This window comes from Gavialis gangeticus, unplaced genomic scaffold (genome assembly GCF_001723915.1).
Source record: "Gavialis gangeticus isolate Ggan-Ray unplaced genomic scaffold, GavGan_comp1, whole genome shotgun sequence".
Classification (NCBI taxonomy): domain Eukaryota; kingdom Metazoa; phylum Chordata; order Crocodylia; family Gavialidae; genus Gavialis; species Gavialis gangeticus.
Genome location: NW_017728995.1, coordinates 41,436,234 through 41,444,821, shown reverse-complemented (window position 1 = coordinate 41,444,821; position 8,588 = coordinate 41,436,234).

Here is an 8,588-nt window from a genome sequence, read left to right as displayed (position 1 = left end):
TGGGGAGGGGGTGGGGCTAGGATCAGGGGTTGGGGCCAGTGGGAGGCTCGTCCCTGGTCCCCTCCCCCCTCCTCCAGCCCCCCGATCCCTTACTTAGTGGCAGTGGAGCCTGGATCCAGCTCCCTGCTGCTGGCACACTGCCTGCCCTCAGCAGGCAGCGTGCTTCAGCACCAGGGTGAGGGCTAACCATAGAGACCTATCCTGTGGCTGCCCCGCTTTTTTTCTGTGCAGGTTTTTTGCCCCCGCACTGCAAACAATCAGTGGTGGGAGGCGGCATTGTGACAAGCCAAATGAAACAGTGGTTGGCCCTGCGATTGGCCTGCAAAATCAGCCACCTGCCTTCTTAATTTCAGCAGGTCGCTAAGTTATTTTTGAAAGGATCAAGTCAATGTATTGTGTTTTATGTTGTGCTGTGAGACCCATTAATCAGTGCTTCTCAACCTTTTTAGATTCAAGGCATCCATCCATAGTATTTTTGAGTTTAGTGGCATCCCTGTTGAGGACCGCTGTTGTTCTGCCTCCGTTTATCCAAGTGGTTCTTAACGAGGTGCTACTGCAATTGGGTGCTACTGCAGCCTGGTGAAAATGGCCTATGGACCTTGTGTGGAGTGCAGAACCTGACTGGGAAGTGGCTGCAGCAGGGTCAGATGCTCATGTCTGCATTAGGTCAGCAGATAAACCTACAAGTTTGGCCATGTGACGTTAAAATTTATTGAAGATGAAAGGCAGGATTTAATTGTGGTCTGACATCATACTTTGTGGTGATTTTTCTGTTTTTTAATAAGCATGGATAAATAAAAAATTCTGACTAAAGATCTCCTGTTGAACCCGCCTCCTCCACCTCCAACTCCCAGAAGATCCTTATGATAACTATTTCTTTCAATTGTGTACTTGCTAAGGACTGAATTACTAGGGATTAAAGCACTATTATTTAAGGACATTGGCATAATTCCTTAGATTAACAGCTTCATTTAATTAGAAAAACTAAATTTATATTAGTTTATATAGATTTGTGTTTAGTCTCCAGTGTGTTTTTATGCATTGACAGGCACTGGGTGGTATTTAGCACTGTTTGTCCAATACACTATCAACACATTTTTGAGTCATTCACAAATATTTACCTTCTAGAAAGATAGAAATTGGTCTCATTTTGGAGTGGATAATCATACAAAAGTGAACCATTAGTTTTCTACCAGTTGAATCCAGTTGTAAAAATATAAGGCCATTATACCTTTAAAAAAAATCACAGTTTATCTATGGGAGTTGAAATAATGGATTTCCAGTCCAGAGAGGGCTTTTTTTTGGTAATTAAAAAGATTGCATGCAAGTCATTTGCCATTATCTGGTTGTCAGTGGTTCTCAGCCTTTTTCCATGTTCCCGCCTTTCTCCCTAGGACCCCTTCTCTCTAACTGGGATCCATCCAGGATGTCTTGTCAGTTGAATGATATGGTAGTGGCAGGGTGGTGGCCTTCTTTCATATACATGTGACCTCAAAATTGAGAAGTTTTGACCAAGACCATCCTTTTGTGATGAAAAAATACAAAAAGTAACTCTATAGCCAGTTAGTATAGTGATAGTAAATTTAATGATGGAATAATTTTTATTTTGGAAATTGTGTAGTAGTATGGATTTTTTATTATTCTATGGGAAATTACAGGAACATTTTTGTTGTGGTTTTATAATTTTAAAAGCCTTATAAGAGTTGAACATTAAGCAAAACCTCTTTATAGCACGTGCTTATGATATACTTGATAAACTCTACTTTGACTGTGCATCCTACTTTGATGCGTAGGGGGTGCATGTGGGTGCGCACGCACCCCTGAGATTGGCAGTGCACCTCCTGAGACTGGCCACCACTGCCGGTGCTGGCAGCACCTGCAGGTGGTCACCATTCGCTATCCCCTCCCCCCCGTGACACTGCTGGCAGTGACTGTGGGCAGTTGCTGATTTTTTTTCATGGCAGCTACCAACACTGCTGGCGGTGTCTGCAGGTGATGGCCAACCACCAGTCAGTGCTCCCCCCCACACACTGCAAACACCACTGTGGCTGCCTGTGGGCAGTCTCCGCTTGGCCCACCCTCACCGCCAATGTCAGCATGGCCACCTGCGGGAGCGCCCTGCTCACTGCTGCCATGCCACCATCACTGCCGCCTGCAGGTGGTTGCTGTGCCCCCCCCAGCCTTGGGAGGCATGAGGCGCTCATGGTCCATCCCCAGTTTTTTGGTCTATTTTTGGTCTCTCTTGTTCACTGAAACTGCCTATTGCTGTAATCAGTAGGATCTTTAATGTTTTTCTTTCTTAAGGGAGTAGTAGGACCTTTTAGATAAACTCCTGCACTGGGACTTGAGACCTGGATTCTGTTGTACTGCAGCCACTGTGTGTGCTGTATTTTCTTGGGCAAGTCACTTTCTCTCTTCGTGCTTTATCATCTCCATTTCTAAAATAAAAATAATACTACCAATTTCCTGGGGAGAGCCCTTTGAAAGAAGATGATATTGGGTTCCTTCTTTTGATATGTATGTTCTCTTTCTTTTCCCAGTATCATGACTCTTGGCACTTCCTTTACTTTTTGCACCTTGCCTACTACATCTACATGTCTAATGCTCCTATATTTTTTCTGTTGGATCTCTTCCTTTTAGTGTTTTTTCCCTCTTGCCTCTTTTCCATTTGTATCTTTTCCTTTTAGGAGTTCATCAGCCTTTTTGAGTTTTATCTGAAACTGGGTCCATTCTCAACCTATGATCTTTTTCCCTGTTAAGCTTACTCTTTGTGTATTAGATGTATCCTCCTACATACCTCAAACCAACTTGAAGATATGACACCACAAAAGACATTCACAGCACTTTGTCCCTGACTAGTTGTAACCAAATTAAGGGCTCTTCCTATGATACAAGGTCACTATCAGTGGTACCCAGTGGGTGCATCTACATGAGATGCTTGAATGTGCAGTAGCTTAGTTTGCATAGTAAAAACCCTTAATCACATGTAAATTTGCTACTTGCAGTTTTATGCAAGATTAGTTACTGCACCATAACAAATGGGTAGATGCAATCCAGGAGCAAGTTTTGCTTCCGTGTCTGCCCTGCCACTAGTGGGACAGCCTCAGACTAGCTCCAGGGCTAGGAGCCTCTCCTGCTCCAGGGCTGGACTGCCTCCTATGGCAGCCCCTGCCTCAGGCTTTAAAAGACTAGGCATTTTGAACCCTAGGACACGCATGCAGGGAGCTTGAGGGCACTCCAGGTCCCTGTGTCCCCCTGGGCAGGCTGTAGCCTAGCTGTGCCAGCTTGCCTGCTCCCCAGCACCACTGATTGGCACCACACTGCTGCATGGCTGCCAGGACCATGCCATCCAGGCCAGCAGGGTGCTTCAGGCTGCTGTAGCCTCTGGCCAGGCCCATCAGTCTCCAGGTCCAGCTACAGGCAGCTTCCGGCCAGCAAGGCCAGCTCCACCTGCTTGCAGCACACCCTCAGCAACCTGCCTTGAGCCTGCAGGTGCTGTGGGGCATTGCCTCTGCTGCATGGCTGGCAGTCCCATGCCATGCCTCTGTGCTGAGTACTGGGCCCAGGCCCGGCAGCCTCAGGACAGCTGTACAAGTGCCCAGAGAGCTGGTGTGGGATCCTGGATGGTATATTCCTTGCACAGGCCTGTGTCCATATCTATGCCCTCCACCTGGGTCCCCATCTGGTCCAAGGAAGGAGACTAGTGGCCTTGTGGTGCTGTGGGGACAGGTGGAGGTGCATTACTAGTTTGAGTGGGGTGGGTGCTCCAACACCCACATCTATGAAACACGGTCAAGCCAGATGTGGGAGCATAGGCACAGCCAGTCAGCGCAGCAGTGCCACATAAAGGCCAAGGGCTTATGGGCACAGTGAGTCACTGTGACTGACCACAATCGTTGGTTTGGCAGTGCCTGTAAGTCCATGCCTTTTATGTGGTAACTGGATGCTATCCTTGCTACCTGGGATCCAGGCTGGAGCTGTACTGTCTACAGCAGTACAGGCAGCCTGCCTGAGCCCCTGCCCCAGTTTGGCACCTCTGGTGACACATCACCAGAGAAGGGCCCCTCAGGTGTTCACTGGTCTGTCTCACAAAGCTCCCTCACTGCAGTTTCCACCAGAAGCTCAGAGAGCCCTGGCCAGTGCTTGCCTCACTAGCTCTGTAGCCTCAGGCCTAGCCACAAGGTGTGGTTGGCCATGACAACACTGGCCGCCAGCAGTGCCAGCTCCTCCCCACAGGGGCCCCTGGCTGGGCACCTATATGCCATGTCCCACTATCTGAGGACACTGGCCAGAGGCACATGCCATCACTGACAGTCACGGCCAACTTGCCCCTGTTCCCTCACCCTACCCAACCTGGCTGCACTCCCCTGGCCCCAGGTCCCCTCCTACAGCATGCATGGAGGTGGGATACCAGTGCATAATTTTAAAGAGCAGCCTGTGTCTGCATAGCTAGGTGAGCATGGGCCTCTTGCACACTGAAGAATGCACTGATGCCAGTGGCAATGGCCTCCTTGGCTATGGGGGTCAGGGATATGTAGCACAGCCACAGGTAGTCCTCCAGGCAGTTCTGGAGGTTGCAGGGAAGTGCTGTCATAGCTCAGAGTCCTGTACCATGTGCATAGGTAAGCCCAGGACACCATGGACATCATCAGCAGGCCATAGCAGGTTGGCTGTAATAGGAATAGTCTCCATGAGGCAGGGAAGTTCAAGGAACATGGGTCCCGTCTATGGCTCTGATGCACTGGACAAACTCAAGGCATTGAACCTTGCTACCACCACTTGAGGGTCGTGCACATGGAGCATGGTGTCCCTCAGCACATTCTGATGGGCCCCACACACTTCATGGATGGTCTCTCTGGTGGTGGCCTTGCTCATGCCAAACAGGTGGCCAACGCCCAACAGGTGGTTGGCATAGCCAGCTTGAGCAGGACAAGGGCCAGGCAGATGTCCATGGATGGGGGACGGCCACATGCTGGTGTCCTGCCACTCCAGGTGTGGCTGGATCTGCTCCATTAGGTACCAGAAAGTGGCCTGGGTTATGCAGAAGGTCTCCAGCCACTGCTCATTGTCTCAGGTCTGCTGGACAGCATGCTGCCACCAGTCCTGGCTGGTGCTGCGGGTCCAGAGGTGGCAGGGCTGGAGGGTGACAGAAGACCCAGTGGTGGCATCCACAAGTCCCTCACTGTTGTCCCTGCTAGTAGCAGTTGTGCAGTGGTAGCATTGGCCCTGGGACAGTACGCTGTAGCTAGGCAGGTGGTCGCTGTGTGGCAGGGACCCAGGCAGGGCAAGACAGCTGCACGCCAGGCAGCGGTTGGTGCTGCAGACAGGTAGGGCCAGTGCAGGAGCCTGGGGCACTGGTCTTGCTGCCAGGAGCAGGGACTAGAGCAGCTATAGTATGGGGAAACAGAGTGGGCAGCTGTGTGCTGCCCCTGCACTGCACACATTGTTACTGCACAAGGAAGTAGCTGGCCAGAAAGCAGGAAGAGGGACTGGCTTTTGAAGAGGACTGCTGGCTGCTAGCAGCTGCATTCAGAGCCTGGAACTCCCCTTGGTAGCAACTGGGACCCGTTGCTGGGCTGCAGGAAGTCTGGTGTTAGGAGCAGCAAATCTGCTCCCTAGTCACTGCATGTGTGGACACCTGCTTGGGGGCACTTTAATCTGCAGAAGTTTACAGCTGAGTAAACTTTAGCTCAGATCAAATGCATGTGTAGACACACCCAGTATGTTGTCCAATGAATGTTGATCTGACTTGAATTGGCTTGAAAAACAAGTTTGTTGTGTCACTTACTAGACTTCTTCATTGTTTTAAAGAGCAACTTGTCAGGCTTGTATTCTGACTTCCATTAGTCAGGTGCCCAGTGCTTAACTAGATGTATACTTATTGGGACCTGTGAAAACGTTCTTAAGTACTGAAACCACAAGCTTTAGGCTTTTGTTTTAAATCTGTTACTTGCATTAGGTTTACCAAGGCTGACTTTCTAATTTAAAATTGGTCAAAGTTTCAGAAAACTTTTGGATGGTGGGGTGAAATTAATGGCTTTGATTGGACTTTAGCAATTTAATCTGGTTTTGCCCCCAAGCAAACAAAATTTGGCCATTTGAATACATTTCAAACTTCTTGCTTTCCTATCACACTCTCCTACAAAAACAAACAAAAAATCAACACCTCCCGTGTTCCCCAAAACCTTATTCAAGCATAGTCAGTCCTTTTCAGGTGGCATGAAGATATTTAGGCTAAAATCAAAAGGTTTGGTGCACACTTTCTGGAAAATGAAACTGCTGAGTTTAATATAAGCTAATTGAAACATCTTTGATTTTTCACATACACATTTAAATGGCTAGCTTTTGATCACTCTCAGGTACAGGATCAAATTTATGTTTAACTGTGTAGGCATGTTTGATGATTTAAATTGTTTCAGTGGACCTTAGTTCAGATATTAAAATATTTTCCATTTTAGGCTCATTCACTGTACTGCTGCTGGGTTCCCCCCACATCCATGTTTTATTATTATGATTTAATGGAATTGAGGCTTCTAAATCATGAAATTGAGCTTGTAGAAAACAGAGTTATGCAAAAGAATTCTCATAAATTTCAAGCTTCCTGTACTATTTCTTGTTTTGTCCCTCAACGTGTCCAAGCTGCACAATTTAAAGGTTTGTATTTCACATTTGGGCTGTAGCATGTTGACAGTTGTTTTAGAATCTCCCTGGTTACCCCTCTACCAGGCTGGAAGCATCTGAAAGGTTTCTGTGTTATACCCCAAACACTTAGTCTGTCAGATCCATCAGACTTCAGTTCCTTAGACTGTTTACATGGCCTACAGGGGTCTTTACCAACATGAACATACTAAGACTTTTGCCTCCAGTCTGTTTTCTTTTGATCCAACACTCGCTTTGAATACTTCCCCTGCCTATTGGGACCTTCCTTACAACTATGCCAGAAACACCCAGAATTCCTTGTATTTCAGAACAAGTGCTGCTCCTTTCTCACTTCTCATGCTTTCCTGTGGCTGATCTGTAGTCTGACAGCTCCCAATACTGTTTCCCTTGCAGATACTTTCTCAGCTTTGCATTAATGCAGCATTTTTTACAATGGTCCACATCTCTAGCACCAACCAATTTCATAGTGTGTTAAATACAATCATTGCTTTAACCACCCACATTTTGGGGGGGAAACAAAAGTGGCAAAGAGCCAGCCTACAGTTCACCTTTCAGCAATACTTTAAATGAGTAGGTCACTCTTACCACACTTTAACGATTATTAAAAGTAATGCATGTGTGATTTATTTATTCCCTTTCCCTCACCCCCTTAAAAATACAAATGCCTGGCTGTGATGGCAAGGACAGCCCAGATTGCTGTCAGAGGTAAGTGCTTCTGCCACTATGACCTTGGAAATGAGACTAACCTAGCAGTTTTCAGAAGTGGTTGCTTCAATACCTGCTTGTTTAACATGGGGAAAACCTGATTAATTTTTTTCATGTGTGCTGAGTCCTCATGATAAATTAGATCAGTGCGAGATGGAAATGCTTGGCATATCTGAATATCGGGCAACCTGCATCTCAAGGTAGGTGCCAAAGGGGGGCAAATTCTGCTTTTATCTGCTTTCAATGTATATTGGAGTAATTCAGGAGTAAGTGGAATAGGATTTGGCTCCTGAGTCATTTCCTGTTGGAAGGAGCATAGGATAAGAAAGGACCTCTAGTTCCCTTCTATTGCAGGCCAAGAGTGTTGCACAACTCCTCTTCATAAAATGTATATTGAATTGTAGTGGGTACAGTAATGAGATCAGTTAGATTTTCTTTATTTACATCATGACCCTGAATTTACTTGAATCATAACTTTCAGTAGTGTTAGGAAAGCCAAGGATCAAAAGACTTGATCAACCACCACCACAAATGAAAAACACTCCTCCTTATCAAGGAAAATAACTGAATAGCTTATGAGCAGGGTCAGATTGGCATTATCCAAAATTATGGCAATGAAACTACTTATGGGATAGATGCTCCTTAGTTAGATGCCTCAGAATCTGCTGTGGTATCTTGATGCGTGCTAATTATTTCTCAAAAATGCTGTTTGTTTACCTCTGCCATTAGTAAAAGGTGGTTTAATCCTTGAGACGGCTCTTTTGGGGTGCCTACACACATGCTCTGGCATGTTCTGATTGGAACACATCAGAGAAGACTCGAGTCTCTTGGAACATCCTAATTGGAACTCTCCAGCATGCCACAGAGTCTTCTGTATTCAGCATCCTGCATTTCAAAATGGTGGAAGGGGCGCTTTAACTAAAGCTTGTTTAATCAGCTTCAGTTAAACAGCCCCCACTGCCATTTTGAAACATGGGATGCTGAATATATGAGATACTGCGGTGTTTTAATTAGAATGCTTTCTGAGAGCCACTCTAATTAAAATGGGCCTCCACCCCAAAGCACATGTATAGATTAGCCTTGTAAACTGAATTACGGAAGACTAAATCAGGATAGTGTATCTGGTACTAGTCTGTTTCACAGACATTATTGAGAAAGTCCTGTTTAACTTCTCTAATCAGGTTTAGGGGCAGGTCCTGTCAGAACAACCTGATTGCCTTCTA